The following is a 19,833-nucleotide window of genomic DNA, read 5'->3' on the forward strand; positions in this document are numbered from 1 at the left end:
TTTAAAGAAATGGTTTGCACTCCTTCCTGGCTTTCTCCTATCCTGTGATGGAAGCTACCCAAGCAGCTTCTGCTCACTTTCCTCTCTATTCACACGCATTAAACCATGATATTTATTTGCTATTTAATCTATGTCAACAATACTTACTAAAAACAACACTGCTAAAAAAAAATTTACACACCACAAAACACAATCTGTTATTACACCTTCCCATATACATGGCAATGGCATCTTTAGCTGCTGAAGCCTCTTCTTTCTCCACTCCTCCTTCATCAAGATCATGGACCTATAACGTGTTCTTGAGTTTCAGGGGTGAAGACACTCGCACAGGCTTCACTGATCATTTATGTGCCTCACTTGAAAGGAAGGGAATCACAACTTTCAGGGATGACAAGGACCTTGACAGAGGTCAAGTTATCACTCTTGAACTCCTCAGAGCAATTCAAGAGTCTATGTTTGCGGTCGTTGTTCTCTCGTCAAACTATGCTTCCTCTGCTTGGTGCTTGGATGAGCTTCAAAAGATCATTGAGTGCAAACACAACCTGGGGATACAGATTGTGCCTGTCTTCTATGGTGTTGAGCCCTCTGATGTGAGGCACCAAAAAGGAACATTTGCTGAAGCTTTCAGAAAACATGAACACAGATTTGGAGAAGGCAGTGACAAGGTTAGAAGGTGGAGAGATGCTTTCACACAAATTGCTAGTTATTCTGGTTGGGATTCCAAATATCAGTAAGTAGTTATTCATTTATTTTCTACTATGTTGATCTGAATGTACACTAATACTTATCACCATAACACTGGTTAGCAAGTTTTTTGTTATAATCAAAATTTAATGGATTCAGTAGCTAAGAGAAGGGAGGGTTGAATCTTAGCCCCTTTTTCACTTGGTAATACTTGCTGGTCTTTGAAACAACTTCTGGAGACTTTTTTTTGTCTCGTCCCTAGCCACGAGACTTTTTCTTTTTGTCTCGTTACTTGGCACGAGATATTTTTCGATTTTATCTCCTGTGCAGCAGAAATAGAAATGGAGTAGAAGAGAGAGAGAATTACACCCAGATATATCCTGGTTTAGCTGCTAAGTGCAATGCAGCCTACATCTAGTCTCCATCACAACAATGATGGAATTTCACTATAATCTTCATTGATTACAAACACCAATTCTCCCTAGGAACTACCCTTCCTATCCGGGACAAGTCCAGAATCTAAACCCAAAAACTGAACTTGACTTGGTCACTGCCAAGCTTTCAACTGTAAAGTGCTAACCCAACTTATAAGGGGATTCCCACAGAATCATGAAACACAACACAGATGTACAAAGAAACTCTAAGGACATCTATGACTTTTTCTTTTAATTTTGCACTCTCTGCCTTTTTCAGCTCTATGGCTTTTTCATACAAACCTCATTGTTTGCCTTTTTCCATGAGACTCAAGACATGACAAAATTAAACAGAAAAATACAAAACAGAATACATTGAAGGAAAAGAACTTCTGTTAGCTTAGGTAGCTATAAGAACTCTGCACTTACTCTCCTTGCTTCAAGCCCTGGCTGTTCTCCCTATTTATAGAAGGGGAAGCCTCCACGGTTGAAACCAAAAAACCAAACCAACTTCTTCTTCTTCATGCAAAACCGGTTCGGCCAGAGAGAGAGGAGAAGTAACCGAATGCAATATCCAACATGCAATTATCTCTGGTTCTTCCTTGGTCACCAATCTTCATCAATCTGAACCTTCCATCTTGCCTTGCACTCCAAGATGAACTCCTAGTCCTTGATGCTTCATGATGCATAACAGCTCCTCCTGCTCCACTTTTACTTTCTTCTTCACGTAGCCACCCTAGCTACCTTCTGTGATGAGTGAACCCAAAAGCAGAGACGAGCCATCCCTCCAAGGATCTTCTCCTAGCTGGCCGAGATCTTCTTCTTCTTTTCTGGGTATGAAGAGCTCGAGATTACCTCACCAAATCTTTCCATTCATGGTAAAGATCTCAACCACTACATACTTTATGTTTTCTTTTTCTTGCCATCATTGTGATGGTCTTTAACTTGCTCCTAGCTTCATCTTGATAGCTTGCAAAAGCTTCCATGGTTGCTGTGATGGAAGTGACCGAAAGTGAGAAGCAAGTAGAGAGAGAAGAGAGAGTGGAAAGAAAGCAATCAATTGAATTTGAATAAATTAATTAAAGAAGAGTTGCTTTTACTTCCCTCTTTGCTGAGTAGCGTGCCTTCATTAATGGCCATCAATCAAATCAATTTCTCTCTCATGGTTCCTAATGTAAGTTAATTCAAGTTAATTGAATTTGAAATCCACCACTTGATAGAAATATGATCCGTTGGAAGCATAAAACAAAACATTTGCTTTCTCTCACAATTACTTTCGGACCAAGCATTGGGTGTCTAGCAAAAAATTAATTTGGGCTAATAATTATAATCTAATTTGGCCCAACATTATAATAATTCAGCTACTCATCATATATTCTTGCATCAAGGCTTATGGAATTAACCAATTGGGCTTATGTAATAATTTCTGGCCCAAATAATATAACCATGATTTCAGCCACCATAATCATAATAATTTAATACCAAGGCTGAATATTTTTTATACTATTGGGCTTGTTATATTTTTCTTTTATTTTCGGCCCAATTAACACCTGCACAGCAAAATTAATTAATCAACATATATGGATTGAAATCATATTAATAATTTTGTAATTAATCAATTTAATAATGTTTGATCATCATCAAATTAAATTAGAGTTTTCCAAACTCATCAATCTCCTCCTTGATGACAAATATTATTAAAAATTGAAATGAAAAGAAATCAAAGATTAGAGTACTCTCTTTGAAGATCATGACTCCTTTCCCTTTCATATTGTTATATAGCTCCCCCTCAATATATGCTATTTTACCAAGGAAAGCTTTATACCTGTAACAATTTTTATCAAGCCTAAGACAACAATGTTATTCAACCATATTAAATGTAAGAAGTTGAATGGCTTGATTTATGAGCAGAAATAACATGATAAACACAACTTGACTTGTTATCATATAGCTGATCTTGTGCTCAATAGCAATAAAAAAATTTACGTACAAAGTACATAAAAGTAAAGAAAAACATTTGATAATTCCCAAAACTCTGCTACCAAAATATTTGATTAAATACATAACATTTTTCAGCCATCATATCAGAGCAAAATAATTATCAGTTTATAGCAAGAAAAACATTTTTAATCAAACATAATCATATCAGAGCACAAACAAAAAAAATTATCCAGTATTTATTCACATATAAGAGCATAAAGGCTCCGTTTGGTTGATGTACATGATCAGACATAGACACAAAGACATAGTCATTCAAGACATGGACATAAAATATTTGTGTCTATGTATTGTGTTTGGTAAAAATAAAGAACAAGACACACATATTTTAAAAAGACTGAATTATCCTTCATTCTACCACAAGTTTTATTATTATTACTGTACATCCATTATCCCAAACACTACATGTCATCACCATTGAATTTTTATTTCTTTTAATATTTTTTATTTCTTCTAATATCATCTTAAATTATCATTCAAATATTAAATATATAATTTTTTTTGAAAAAAATAAAAAACTAAAGCTCAGAATTTATCAAAGATTAATCAAAATTTAAATAAATAAAAAATTAAATGTACAATTTTTTTAAGAAAATAGAAAGATAAATTTAGTTATAGAATCTAAAAGAGGAAGAGAAAAAAAAAGGTTTGGGGAGATAAAAGGACAAATTTTAAAATTTCAATAAGGGTAAAAGAGTAAAAAATTAGTGTCTCACAAGTTGTGTCTTAGTGTCTCACCAAATTGGAGGTACACAAATTTAATGTCTCCGTGTCCATTCATGTCCTCCCGTGTCCTTCGAAAATCTGTGTCTCACCAAACCAAACAGTAGACATGTGTCACCGTGTACCACTGTTCTATGTCTCAATGTCTATGTCTCTCAAACCAAACGCTGCCAAAGGGATCATCAAAAAATAACTATGTTCCAAATTTCAGCAACCATTTCAACAAAACAGATCATAATCATTGGAACAAGGCATAGGGGTGACAATGAATCACAAAAGATTTCAGCCCCTGTTGTTTCTTTCAACTTTTCAATTTTTCCAGCTTTCCTCCTCTTTTTGTCATCAAAGGGGAACCTGCAAAAAAATGATAATAGAACACCCACAAATATAACCAAAACCAAAATATTCAAGAGTTTAACAAAATATCAGTGGTCTAGAGTATCCAAACAGCCTACAAAGTACCAAAATAAACCAAACAGAATCAGAATTCAACAAGAAACAAATAAGAGGCGCGGTTATTAACCAAGGAAGGATTTTAAAATTAAAAACTGAAAGTTTTGCTCCTAAAATCAAGGGATGAGAGAATGATAAAGATTTGATTTGACAATAACCTCTTTCAACAAGATTTGATGAGACAACAAAAAGGAGATTTGTGATTAACACAAGGAGGAATTCAAAACTGGGCAGGGTGAGGTTAAATAAACCTGGTGGGGCCCATAGATATTTAAAGTCAGCATAGTCTCCTCCTGTTTCTATACCTTATTTCCACTTCCAGAATTTTATCTCCTGCTTACCTACGAGGTAAAACAAAGCAGAATCAATAAGTTCACAAATTCTCAACAGAACTTAAGTCAATCATTCCCAAACTATTTCTCAGACTGCAGAATCTGTCTTCACACAAGGGTTTAGTAAAAATGTCTGCAAGTTGTTCTTCAGATTTTACAAATTGAATATCAATAGTTTCCCTTTGCACATGTTTTCTAATGAAATGATATTTAATCTCAATGTGCTTGGTTCTTGAGTGCAAAACAGGATTTTTTGAAATATTTATAGCACTCATATTATCACAGAATAAGGGTATACTATTGATCTTTAATTTGTAATCTTCCAATTGAGTTTTCAACCAAATTAATTGTGAACAACATGCAGATGCAGAAATATATTCAGCTTCGGCTGTGGATAGAGCTACGGTGGCTTGTTTTTTGCTTGACCACATGTTGAGTGAACTTTTAAGGATGCAACACATGCCCAATGTGCTTCTTCTATCCACCTGATCTCCCGCATAATCTGCATCACAAAATCCTACTACACAAAATTCATCAGATTTTGGGTACCATAAGCCATAATCACTAGTTCCCTTAATGTATCTAATGATGCGTTTAACGGCCGAGAGAAATGAGATTCTTTTGGGTGAGATTGAAATCTTGAACATACACCCACACTTTGAGCAATATCCGGTCTAGAGGAAGTAAGATACATGAGTGAACCAATCATTCTTCTATACCATGTTTCATCTACATCTTTGCCATTATCATCCTTTTCAAGTTTAGTGTTAGGATGCATTGGAGTTCCCATTGGTTTGGAATTTTCTAGGCCAAATTTCTTGATTAATTCTTTAGCATACTTTCCTTGGTGAATAAAAGTACTACTAGGAGTTTGTTTAATTTGGAGGCCAAGAAAGAAAGTTAGCTCTCCCATTAAACTCATTTCAAACTCACTAGTCATGAGTTTTTCAAACTCTTCACGCAAGGACTTATTGGCCGATCCAAACACAATATCATCCACATAAACTTGAACTAGGAGTATATCATCATTAGATGCTTTAATGAATAAAGTTGTGTCTGTGGTACCCCTTTGAAATTAATTTTCCAATAAGAAGGCACTAAGCCTTTCATACCAAGCTCTTGGAGCTTGTCTAAGACCATAAAGGGCCTTAGAGAGTTTGAAAATATGATTTGGAAAATCTTTATGTTCAAAACTGATGGGGTTGTGCCACATACACTTCTCTATCAATAAAACCATTAAGGAAAGCACATTTGACATCCATTTGAAACATTTTAAAGCCCTTATGGGTAGCATAGGCAAGAAGCAACCTAATTGCTTCCATTCTAGCTACCGAAGCAAAAGACTCATCAAAATCTATACCCTCTTCTTGATCGTAACCTTAGGCCACTAATCTAGCCTTGTTACAAACAACTTGTCCATCCTCACTAAGTTTATTTTTAAAAACCCATTTAGTACCGGTTACCTTCTTACCATCCAGATGAGGTACTAATGTCCAAACCTTATTCTTGTCGAATTGAGCTAGTTCTTCTTGCATGGCTTTGATCCATGAAGGATCTTCAAGAGCTTAATTCACATTATTAGGCTCTATTTGTGATAAGAAAGCTAGATTGCTTAGTTCGGTTTGCCTTTTGGATGAGGAACTTATTGTTACACCTTCTGAGGGATCACCAATGATAAAGTCACGAGGATAACCTCTCATGAACTTTCATTCTCTTGGTTTTCGGAGTGAGGTTGAGCCTTGATGTGCCTCATCACGCTGGTCTGTTCCAGATTCTCTTGCTGGTTCAGGAGACAAAACAGAAATGTCTCCTCCATCCTGACGAGACAAAACTGGACGGACAGATTCTTCATTTTGAACAGTTTTGGGATTTTCTCCACTGGTTTCCTTGTTGAGAACATCTTCACAATCTGTATCATCATCTATTACAGCACTGGGAATTGAATTTGAATCACAAAAAGTAACATGTATGGATTCTTCTATAGTTCTATGATCTTTGAGGTAAATCCTATAAGCATTGCTAGTGGTGGAATATCCAGCAAATATTCCCTCATAGGATTTTGGATCAAATTTACCAAGATTTTCTTTGTTGTTAAGTACAAAACATTTGTATCCAAAAACATGGAAATACTTAAGGTTTGGAGGGGTTCCTTTCCATAGCTCATAAGGAGTTTTCTTTAACCCTTTTCTAATAATAGTCCTATTCAAAATGTAACATGTTGTATTTACAACTTCAGCCCAAAGAAATTTTGGAACCTCATTCTCACATAACATAGCCCTAGTCATCTCTTGAAGGCTTCTATTCCTTCTTTCAACAACCCCATTTTGTTGAGGTGTTCTAGGGCATGAAAAATTATGAGCAATTCCAAAGTCATCACAGAATTTTTCAAAATCTTGGTTTTCAAATTCCTTTCCGTGATCACTTCTCAAATGGGCCACTTTTGAATCCTTTTCATTTTGAATTCTTTTGCAAAGAGTTGAAAATGCATGAAAAGCATCATTTTTATGGGCAAGAAAAAGTACCCAACCAAATCTAGAGTAATCATCCACCACTACTAAACCATAGTGTTTACCTCCTAGACTTTGAGTTCTTGTTGGACAAAAAAGATCAATGTGTAACATCTCTAATGGCCTTTTGGTTGAAATTCCATCTTTTGATTTAAAAGAGGATTTTACTTGTTTGCCTAATTGGCAAGCATCACAAGTAAGATCCTTATCAAATTTAATATTGGAAATTCCTCTAACCAATTTTTTCTTAACTAGCTTAGAAATTTGGTACATGCTAGCATGACCCAACTTTCTATGCCATAGCCATTTTTCGATTCAAGAGAAGTGAAACATGTTACATTTTGTTCTTTCAAGTCCTCAAGAGTCAATCCATACATATTATTGCATCTTTTAGCCTCAAACAAAAAATTCCCATATTTTTCACAAATAACTAAACATACAAACTTTCTAAAAACAACTTCAAAACCTAAATCACACAATTGGCTAACACTAAGTAAATTATGTTTCAAGCCATCTACAAGAAGAACATCATTTATACAAGATGAAAAGCTTTTACCAACTTTTTCAATGGCCACAATTTTTCCTTTACCATCATCACCGAAAGTGACAAGTCCTCCGTCATACTCATCAAGCTTTATGAAGAAGGTTGCCTTTCCGGTCATATGCCTAGAGCATCCGCTGTCCATATACCACATGTTTTTCTTCCGTTTGGATGCTAGGCATACCTACAAAATAAACTCAAGTGACCTTAGATATCCAAATCTTCTTGGATCCTTTTACGTTAAATCATCTCCTATGTCCCAATCCATTGTAATAAAAAACAACTTTGTAAAATTTGTTACCAATCATTCTTTCACGAAAAAAGCATTGAATGGGAAAGTGACCGTTTTGGTTGCATAGCCTACAAAACCTTGGAGTTGCTGTTTTGTTAAAGTAGGTGGGGTTTTGAAACCTTGTATCATTAGAGGATGAAGCTCTATTTTCAAAAGAAGGTTTCTTTTCATATTTGAAATTTTTGTAAAATCCCAAGCCATCTTTATCAAAAAGAGGTTTTTGACTAGCCAATATTTGATTTAAATTTTCAAAACTTTGAGTAAACTTGGCTAAGTCATTTTCAAGACTTTTAATCTTTTTTAGCAACTCTTCATTTTCTTTGAAACAGTTTACATATGCAACAATAGAATGATCACTTTCACAGCTTCTAAGTTGGACTTTTAACTGCTTATTTTCTTCAACAAGTTCACAAGCAGTTTCGGCCTCCCTTAGCTTTTCTTTGAGAAAACTATTTTCAGCTTTAAGAATGATAATTTGTTGTTCAAGATCTTGGTTATCAAGCAGAAAACATCTTATTTTTTCAGAAAGGTGGTCTATCATAAGATGAAGATCTTCAGTGTCAGGGTTGTTAAAGACTACCTGATCTATGTGATCTGCCATGAGACATGGTTGTGACTTGGTCTCGGATTTCTCATCATCATCTGAGTCATTTTCCAAGTCCTCCTAAGAAGCCATCAGACCTTTCTTCTTTCCTTTCTTTGGCTTCTCTTCCTTCTTCAACTTAGGGCAGTTCGATTTGAAATGCCCAGTCTCTTTGCAATTGTAACATGTCACCTTGCTAAAATCTTTCTTCTATTTTCTTGAACTGCTTCCTTTGCCTCTTTTCCTGAACTTCACCATTTTTCTGAAATTTTTTGGCAAACAACACAAACTCATTTTCAGAAGAATTATAACTGGATTCATTATCCAGGGGGTTAGTCACAGATGAAAAAGCAATTCCTTTATTTTTTGAATCCTTTTTTAAATAAGTGTTTTTAAAAGCAAGTAAGTTTCCTCTCAAGTCATCATATGTCATAGAATCAAGACCACTGCTCTCAGATATGATTAGTGCTTTAGTTTTCCACTCTTTAGTGAGACATCTCAATACTCTTCTCACAAGTATAGAATCAGGATACTTGATTTCCATAGCATCCAAGCCAACAATGATGATGTTGAAACGTTCGAACAGTTCATCAATAGATTCTCCTTCCTTCATTGCAAACATTTTATACTCTCTGTTCAACATATCTATCCTGGTCTTCTTTACTATGGTGGTTTCTTCATGGGTGATTTGAAATTTGTCCCAGATTTCCTTTGCCGTTGTGTATCGTGATATCCGTCGATATTCCTCGAAGCTGATAGCACAGTTGAGCATATTGATAGCCTTGGCATTGAGCTCCACCTTGTTTCTGTCTTCTTCGGTCCAGGTTGCTTCAGGTTTGAGAGAGATTACACCTTCTACACTTGTGGTGGTTGGAAATTGAGGACCCTCTAGGATAATCTTCCAAAGTCTATAATCCACTTTTTGTACAAATATCTTCATTCTTTCCTTCCAATAGGTGTAGTTTTTTCCATTGAAAAGAGGAGGTCTGTTGCTTAATTGTCCTTCTGTCAGATTGTAGGACACCAGAGTTGAGCCACTATTTTCTGCCATCTGAATCTTTTCTCCAAGTTGCAAAGCTTGATCTCTTTGAGACCAAGCTCTGATACCAATTGATGGTTTCAGTGGCTAAGAGAAGGGGGGTTGAATCTTAGCCCCTTTTTCACTTGGTAATACTTGCTGGTCTTTGAAACAACTTCTGGAGACTTTTTTATTTTTGTCTCGTCCCTAGCCACGAGATTTTTTCTTTTTGTCTCGTCACTTGGCATGAGATATTTTTTTATTTTATCTCCTGTGCAGCAGAAACAGAAATGGAGTAGAAGAGAGAGAGAATTACACCCAAATATATCCTGGTTCAGCTGCTAAGTGCAATGCAGCCTACATCCAGTCTCCATCACAACAATGATGGAATTTCACTATAATCTTCATTGATTACAAACACCAATTCTAAAGTGCTAACCCAACTTACAAGGGGATTCTCACAAAATCATGAAACACAACACAGATGTACAAAGAAACTCTAAGGACATCTATGGCTTTTTCTTTTAATTTTGCACTCTCTGCCTTTTTTAGCTCTATGGCTTTTTCATACAAACCTCACTGTTTGCCTTTTTCCATGAGACTCAAGACATGACAAAATTAAACAGAAAAATACAAAATAGAATACATTGAATGAGAAGAACTTCTATTAGCTTAGGTAGCTATGAGAACTCTGCACTTACTCTCCTTGCTTCAAGCCCTGGCTGTTCTCCCTATTTATAGAAGGGGAAGCCTCTACGGTTGAAACCAAAAAACCAAGCCAACTTCCTCTTCTTCATGCAAAATCGGTTCGGCCAGAGAGAGAGGAGAAGTAACCGAATGCAATATCCAACATGCAATTACCTCTGGTCCTTCCTTGGTCACCAATCTTCATCAATCCGAGCCTTCCATCTTGCCTTGCACTCCAAGTTGAACTCCTAGCCCTTGATGCTTCATGATGCATGACAACTCCTCCTGCTCCACTTTTGCTTCCTTCTTCACGTAGCCACCCTAGCTACCTTCTGTGATGAGTGAACCCAAAAGCAGAGACGAGCCATCCCTCCAAGGATCTTCTCCTAACTGGCTGAGATCTTCTTCTTCTTTTTTGGGTATAAAGAGCTCAAGATTACCTCACCAAATATTTCCATTCATGGTGAAGATCTCATCCACTACATACTTTATGTTTTTTTTCTTGCCATCATTGTGATGGTCTTTAACTTGCTCATAGCTTCATCTTGATAGCTTGCAAAAGCTTCCATGGTTGCTGTGATGAAAGTGACCAAAAGTGAGAAGCAAGTAGAGAGAGAAGAGAGAGTGGAAAGAAAGCAATCAATTGAATTTGAATAAATTAATTAAAGAAGAGTTGCTTTTACTTCTCTCTTTGCTGAGTAGCGTGCCTTCATTAATGGCCATCAATCAAATCAATTTCTCTCTCATGGCTCCTAATGTAAGTTAATTCAAGTTAATTGAATTTGAAATCCACCACTTGATAGAAATATGATCCGTTGGAAGCATAAAACAAAATATTTGCTTTCTCTCACAATTGGTTTCAGACCAAGCATTGGGTGTCTAGCAAAAAATTAATTTGGGCTAATAATTATATTCCAATCTGGCCCAACATTATAATAATTCAGCCACTCATCATATATTCTTGCATCAAGGCTTATGGAATTAACCAATTGGGTTTATGTAATAATTTCTGGCCCAAATAATATAACTATGATTTCAGCCACCATAATCACAATAATTTAATACCAAGGCTGAATATTTTTGATACAATTGGGCTTGTTATATTTTTCTTTTTTTTTGGCCCAATTAACACCTGCATAGCAAAATTAATTAATCAACATATATGGATTGAAATCATATTAATAATTTTGTAATTAATCAATTTAATAATGTTTGATCATCATCAAATTAAATTAGAGTTTTCCAAACTCATCAAAATTAAAATACAATCAACATATTATGGTAATTTAGGGTATTGGTGTAAATGATAACCATCTAATTGCTGAAGTGCCATTTCTTTTTTCGGAATGATTGTTCATCAAGTTATAATATTTATACTACATATTTTTGTTAGAAAATTATATCTTTGCTTAATTTTGGAAACTAAAACACCGATTACACTATTTTGCTAGTGTTTCTTGAGTGACAAGCAAGATGTATGACTTTTCTTCACTTTATGATCTTTTTAGACTTGAGGCAAGATTTGTGGAAAGCATTTCTGAACACATACATAGAAAGCTAATTCCGAAATTGCCATCTTGCACTAAGAATCGTGTTGGGATTGCTTCAAGGTTGGAGGAAGTGATTAATCTCATAGGTATTGGGTTGAATGATGTTCGCTTTGTAGGGATATGGGGAATGGGTGGCATAGGAAAGACAACTATAGCGAGAATAGTATATGAAGCCATCCGAGGTGAATTCAAAGTTTGTTGCTTCATGCGAAATGTTAGAGAGTTGTCTGCAAAAAATGGTTTTGTTCAGTTGCAAAGAGACCTTCTTGCATGTCTAAACATAAATAGCTATTTTCATGACATAGAAGATGGAAAATCAACGATAAAAAGTGCTTTGTGCAATAAGAAAGTTCTTCTTGTTCTTGATTATGTAAGTGAGCTAAAGCAATTAGAGAATTTAGCGGAGAATCAAGATTGGTTTGGACCGGGAAGTAGAAAAATAATCACAGCCAGAGATATGCACTTGCTAGATATACATGGAGTCCATGGAACTTATGAAGTTAAAGGGTTAGATCAAGAAGAAGCTTATAATCTGTTTTGTTTGAAAGCCTTTAAACAACTTGAACCTAAAGAAGGAGATTCTTCTCTGGAAAGATAGCAGATAGCACATGTATATATGATAAAAATGGGATTGCAGTGATTCTGTGATTGGCCTTTAATTACTGTTCTTTTCATACTTGTGTGATTTCTTGCTTTAAGATGATGAAAAATTGTCTTGTGTTATTTTCTTCTTCTATAGAAAATGGAAGAGAATACTCGACCTAATTCAAAGCAAACTAAGCGTCAATGGATGCCACACGAAGATGCAAAATTTTTAGGAGCCTCCAACTCCTGGTGTTCCTGTTGCTCCTGGTGCTTCTGCTGCTCCTAGTTCTTCTGCTGCTCCTAGTGCTTCATATATAGAAAGGAATAAAAGAGAAAGAGGGAGCAAAAGTGAGGAAGTGATTGACATAGTAGTAGAATCAATGAGAGATATGAAAGGTGCTTATCAAGAACACACAGCCGTTTTAGTTGATATGGTTTCTTGTTTTAAGCATGAGAAAGAAGGAGCTGAGCGCAGAATGAAGCTAATGGCACAATTGAGAGATGTTCCTGGTTTGAATGGTGATGATAGAATGAAGGCTGGCCTTAGCATTCTAAGGGACAATAGTCTGATCGACATGGTGTTCCAACTTCAACTGGGGAAACTTTTGTCATTTTTGAAGAAATTGCTTTAAATATTGCTATTTTTTAATTTTTATTGAATATTATAGTGACTTGATAGGAAGACATTTGTGCCAATTGTTACTGTTGTTTTATGAGGAATATAAGTAGCTAAAATCCTAGTTACTGGTGCCATTATATCAGGTTTTAAGATCCATGAAAAACTAGGTAAGGTTCCTCTTGAACTATAATGTGCAGCAATTGGTGATGGCTTGATTCCAAGAAATGTTTATTGAAAATTAATGGTGGCTTTTGAATTCTTGTTGCTCTTGGCTTTTCGATTAGTTTTATATTTATTTTTTTTTAAATTTACTAAAGATATTTGATATTAGGGGTATTTTAGTAAAATTTAAAAAAATTTAGAGTTAATAATAATTTAACTAAAGATATTTGTTATTAGGGATATTTTAGTAAATTTAAAAAAATTTATAATCAATAATAATTTTAATTAAAGATATTTGATATTAAGGGTATTTTAGTAAATTTAAAAAAATTTAGAATCAATAATAATTTAATTAAAGATATTTGTTATTAGGGGTATTTTATTAAATTTAAAAAAATTTAGAATTAATAATAATTTTAATTAAAGATATTTGATATTAGGGGTATTTTAGTAAATTTAAAAAATTTAGAGTCAATAATAATTTAACTAAAGATATTTGTTATAAACATTCCTAAGCATATTATTAATATTCCATAGATTTTATTTTTACAAACCAAACATAGGAATATTATATACTTGGTAATATTATTCCAAGAAATTATATTCCTAGTAATGATATTCTAGACATAAAAATTAATCCTTGAACCACACACCCTAAAAAGTTTTCCCTTGGCAGTTGAGATTTTAGGTTCCTATCTATATAGAAGAAATGCTGACTTTTGGCATAATACCATTAGAGAAATAATGAATTTTCCACATTTTGAAGTTCTCAATGCTTTGAAAATAAGCTACAATCATTTGATGCCAAGAGAAAAGAATATTTTTCTTGATATTGCTTGTTTCTTTAAAGGAATGAAAAAAGATGAGGCAATACATATATTAAGAATGTGTGATTTTTATGTTGGAGTTGGAAGTGATATTGGAAGCGAAATTGTTACATTGATTGATAAAGCTTTGGTAACTTTGGATCAGGATAATAAGTTCGAAATGCATGATTTGCTTCAAGAAATGGGGAGGCATATTGTGTATGAAGAATCTCCAAGTAACTCAGGCAAGCGTAGCAGGCTGTGGTCTAAAGATGACATTCATCAAGTGTTGACAAATGATCTGGTAGGTGAAACTTCCTTTACAACTGATTGATCTGATATGAAAATGAACATTTATTTGTTTTATTTTCTCAGTTTACCATACATGGAACTTCCTCTTGGCCTCAACCACTTCCCTAGTTCAGTAAGAGTTCTGTATTGGGATTTTTGTCCTTTGGAAACTCTCCCCTTGTTAAATCAACAATATGAAGCTGTTGAAAATACTTGAAATCAAAATGCAACGTAGCAATCTTGAACAAGTTTAGCATGGAAAAAAGGTTAGATAATTTCATCAAGAGATCTTTTAAATTTGATTTTTCCATATTGACTTATAAAAGACTAATATTTTGAAATTTGTGTGTTTTTTTTCTTTTTAATCAGTTTTTGGAAAAGCTGAAGTACCTGGATTTGAGTAGCTCCCGCAACCTAAAGCAGACACCTGATATTTCCGGGGTTCCCATTCTTGAAACACTTGATCTCCAAGGTTGTGATAGCCTAACTGAGGTTCACATATCCCTCATACACCACAAGAATCTTGTTCACTTAAATCTAAGCTATTGCGAAATGCTTAAAACTCTTCCAGGTAAATTAGAGATGAGTTCCTTGAAGGAGTTGATCATTGAGCATTGTGAGAGTTTTGAAAATCCCCCAGAGTTTGGAGAATGCATGAGAAAATTGTCAAGACTTTCTCTAAGTGGAACTCCTATAGGGAAGTTACCCTCCTCACTTGGAAATTTAGTTGGCCTTGAAGATTTGAACATAAAGGGTTGTGGAAAACTTGATTATGTTCCTGATACCATTCATAGGTTAAAGTCCCTCAAGAACTTGGCAGAGTGCTTCTTTCTTTAGATAGCACTGTCTAAAACGTTGAACCTTCTCCAGAAGCTTACTATAAAAACCAAACTCTGGTTCTTTCTTCTTGTCTTCAGAAGGAAGAAAACATTTTCTTTTTGTATCTCCTTCCATGTTTCTGAGTTGCTTTCTTCCAATTCAACTCCTCAAACTGTGTGCTACCAACTTACTATTTCACTGTTTTCAATTAATCCCTAAATTAGGAACTTTGATTCTGAGCCTTTTTGTTTGACCGAAAGCCTCAGGGAGACAATGAAAAAATTGTTCAACGGTAAACCCAGATCTGAAACTTTGAGCTATAACTTTGTCTCCAAGAAACAATTTTGACCATTGATTCACAGCAGTGATTATCAAAAATCACTTTCTCCATTTATCCCAAAATAGAATAGTAGAGAGTTGGAGAAGGGGGGAAGAAAGTAAATTGCAAGCAAATGGAAATAAATCACCTTTAACTTTTGACTTAGCTTGAAATGGTTTGATTTGAGTGATTAGACCTTTGCCTTTTGGATTAAGTTTTCTCTTTCTTTCTTCTTTGATGAAATGAGTAAGGAACGAAGCTCTCTCTCTGTTTTCTCTGAGACTGACCGAAAGAGAAATGAGTGTTGGCTTTGGAGCATACCAACTTGGAGAGATCAACTTGGGTGAGCAACTTGGGCTTCGGTTGGCTTTCTTCTTATTCAGCCCAAGTGATTTCTTTGCTTAACAACTTTGGGCTTTTAGTGCTTTATAGCCCACTATTTTTCTGGTTTGATTTTTATCCTATTGGGCTGTTGCAACAATATTTCTTTGGCCTGCAACACTAATCAAACATAATCAAAACTAATTGGGTAGTTAACCCAATAAAAATAATGTTTGTCATCATTAATTAAGTTAGATAAATTCTTAACTCAACAAACACTATCATGGCACTCAAATTATGTTTTGACAAACCATGATGCATATTGTCTTCTGACAGAAGATGGAGAGCCAACAAATTTTATGGAGGCTATGCGCAATCTAGATGCTTCTATATGGATGACAGTAATGTAAGAAGAAATTGAGGCATTACGTAGCAACCATACTTGGAAACTTGTTGAACTTCCAACAGGTTGAAAAGCCATTGGTAACAAATGGGTTTACAAGATCAAACGAGATAGTAATGATCAGGTAGAACGATATCGTGCAAGATTGGTTGTCAAGGGATATGCTCAGAAAGAAGGTGTTGATTTCAATTAAATATTTTCTCCAGTGGTGAGACTAACTACTATTAGAGTAGTTTTGGCTATGTGTGCTATATTAGATTTACATCTAGAGCAATTAGATGTAAAGACTGATTTTCTTCATGGAGAACTTGAAGAAGAGATATATATGCTCCAACTAGAAAGTTTTGAAAAACAAGGAAAAGAAAACTTGGTTTGCAGGTTAACTAAATCTCTATACGGTCTAAAGCAGGCGCTAAGGTATTAGTATAAGAGATTTGATTCTTTCATTATTAGCCTTGGATACAACAGACTGAGTTCAAATCATTGTACTTATTACAAGAGGTCTGGTGATAATGATTTCATCATTTTGCTGTTGTATGTGGATGACATGTTGGTGGTAGGTCCCAACAAAGATCAAATCCAAGAATTGAAAGCACGGTTAGCTAGAAAGTTTGATATGAAAGACTTGGGACTAGCAAACAAGATTTTAGGGATGCAAATCCACTGAGACAAAAGGGATAGGAAGATTTGGTTATTGCAAAAGAATTATTTGAAAAAGATCTTGCAATGCTTCAATATGCAAGAATGTAAGCCAATTTCAACCCCACTTCCTATGAATTTTAAATTATCCTCAAGTATGTGCCCTAGTAGTGAGGCAGAGAGAATGGAAATGTCTCAGTACCGTATGCATCAGCGGTGGGAAGCCTTATGTATGCCATGATTTGTACAAGGCCACATATTACTCAAGCAGTTGCGGTGGTAAGTCGATTTATAGAAGATCTGGGTAAAGAGCATTGGAATGTTGTTAAAAGGATCCTGAGATACATCAAAGGGACCTCGAATGTTGCATTATGTTTTGGAGGATCAGAATTCAATGTCAATAGATATGTCAACTCAGACTTTGCAGGTAATTTTAATAAATGAAAAATCTACTACAGGTTATATGTTTACACTTGCAGAAGGAGTTGTGAGATGATTATCTAAATTACAGACTATTGTAGCTTTATCTACTATAGAAACTGAATATATGGCAGCTACACAAGCATGCAAGGAAGCTATTTGGATCCAAAGGTTGATGGAAGAACTCGGGCACAAACAACAGAAGATTTATGTGTATTGTGATAGTCAGAGTACCTTGCACATTGCAAGAAATCCTGCCTTTCATTCAAGAACAAAACACATTGGAGTATGATGAGTCCATATTTGATGAGATATTTTGACTTGATTTGGACGAATTTCATCACTTAAACCTACACTTAATCACCAAAATAACATACTTTTGTGATTTCTCCCTAATTTGAACCTAAATGTGAAAACATGTGCTTTTTGTGTTTAAATTAATCATTTTAATTCCACTTTTATGCCATTCGATGCCATGACATGTTTGTTGAGTGATTTCAGATCCTAGTGGCAAGATTAGCTAGGCAAAAGTGGACGAAAGCATGTACAAGAGAGAATACATGAAGAAAATAAGGAAAAGCACACACAGTCAAGTGTGCGTGCGCACAAGTAAAGGTGCGTACGCACAAGAAGGAAATCGGCTGGTGTGCGTATGCACAACCCTCTGTGCGTACGCATAAATGACAAAACAGCAAAGTGTGTGTACGCACACATCTGTGCGTATGCACAGGTCCCTACGCGTCATTTCATTAATGAAGCACGTGGCTCGCAATTTTGGGGCTCTTTTGGCCCAATTTTTGGAGTTGTTGAAGCCTTTTGTGATGCTATATCAAAGGGAAATGATCATACATTAAGGGAGCTCACTTAGATAGTCTTAGAAACATAATTAGGAGTAGGAGTAGTGTCGATAGAAAATTCTCTCCTAGGGTTTTGTCAATCTCCATTGTAGCATTTTATAGCAAGCTTGATCTTTGATTTTACTCATCTTTTGTAAGTACTCTTTAATTTCCTCTTTAATATCACTACTTTTGCTTCTATTTTCTTATGGTTCAAGTTACTTTGTTTATATATGCAATTTTGGTATCTTGAAGTTTTGATTGATGAATTTAATGTTTTATACTTTATATATGCTTGATTGAATGTCCATTGTTGATATTGTGAATAATTGGTTATAGTTTTCCTTTTTTCCTTTGCATGTTTTGGTTTTATGCCCACAAGGTGTTTGTGAAAATGCCAATTATGAGTTTTGAGTAGATTTCACACCTTGGCTTGGAATTTGAGTTCTTAGGATACTAGAGTCATAATGTCCGACATTTAGTGGCAATTCTTGGGTAGTTAGTTGACTCTTGTTTCCATTGACGCTAGCTCTTTACCAATTAATTTGGTAAGTTAGCTAGGACTTACGGATTAAGGTCAATTATGCTTGCTTGACTTACTCCTCGATGTTAGGGATTAACTAAGCGAGATTGACTCATCATAATGGTTATGGCGATTATAGGATTCCTTGGATCCTTATTCCCAAGTCAAGGCTTTTTATGCATTAATAGCATTTTCTCTAGTTTTGACCATACTTCCTTTTCACTTGCATTCATTTCAATTTTGATCATTTCTTAGTTCTTTTATATCTTAGTTCTCTTAATCTTTAGTTCTTTGATTGCAAAATCTCTTTTTCTCACAACCGAAAGTGTGACATTTCAATTGCATTCCTAGGGAGAACGACCCGATGTTTAATTACTCTCGATTAATATTTTATTTGGAAAATTAAACTTTGATTTGAGAGGATAGATTGTCATTTGGACTATGATACCAATGAAGTGATTCTTATTTTGAGAAATTTCAAATCGACATAATCTTCTTTATCAAGTTTTTGGCGCCGTTGTCGGGGATGCAATCGGTATTATGTTTTGGTTGATTGTGAATATGTTAATAGTGTAAATAGAACTTTTTGGTTGTTTGTTTGCTTTTGTTAGTAAGTTTTGTTTATACTTTCTCTTTGACTTATCCCCATCATTACCAGAATTCACCCCCATGGAGCCTAAACACTTACCTTTCTAGTCACCAATTCTATACACCATTACGTCACTATATACAAAACCAAAATCCTTACCCTCATGAGCTTAATTGTCAACCTTCATCACCTCAAATTTCATCTTCATCTATGGATCAAGTCACACAAGAAGCACTCCGAGTGCTTATTCAAGAACAATAAGAGTTCCGGAAGAAGTAAGAGCAAGTCATGTCTACCTTAGCGAAAACCTTGGATCGACTAGCTTCATTGCGTTCATGCCACAACCAAGAAACTCTCGTGGATAAATGTGTGGAATCAAGCAAAGAGTGTGGAATGAAGAAAAAATTACAAAATCAAGTAGAAGATGAGATGTCATAACATGAAGCACAAGAGGAGGTAAATGAAGAGTTGATGGAAATTGATCAAGTGGATTCCATCATTCATGATTTTTTTGTCCAACTTGGTCAATCTCTTCAATAACCTTCATGAACCTCCCTTGATTGAATTTGAAGGAGATATTGATGTGGACTTCACACAACCCCCCATTTTTTACTTGAGTGATGATGAGGAAGATTTAAAGGAGGTTGAGGAAGATTTTTGCTACCAGAAGTGAAGGTACATGTACAAGAGCGAATTGAGTGGGTAAAAATTTTACCAACA

The 19,833-nt window shown here is 35.0% G+C and overlaps 1 pseudogene; it reads left to right on the forward strand.

Moving 5' to 3' along the window:
- Positions 1-18,181, forward strand: LOC107485813 (disease resistance protein RUN1-like; annotated as a pseudogene).
- The last annotated feature ends 1,652 nt before the right edge of the window (positions 18,182-19,833 follow it).

The sequence above is a fragment of the Arachis duranensis genome, chromosome 4 (genome assembly GCF_000817695.3).
Source record: "Arachis duranensis cultivar V14167 chromosome 4, aradu.V14167.gnm2.J7QH, whole genome shotgun sequence".
Classification (NCBI taxonomy): Eukaryota; Viridiplantae; Streptophyta; class Magnoliopsida; order Fabales; family Fabaceae; genus Arachis; species Arachis duranensis.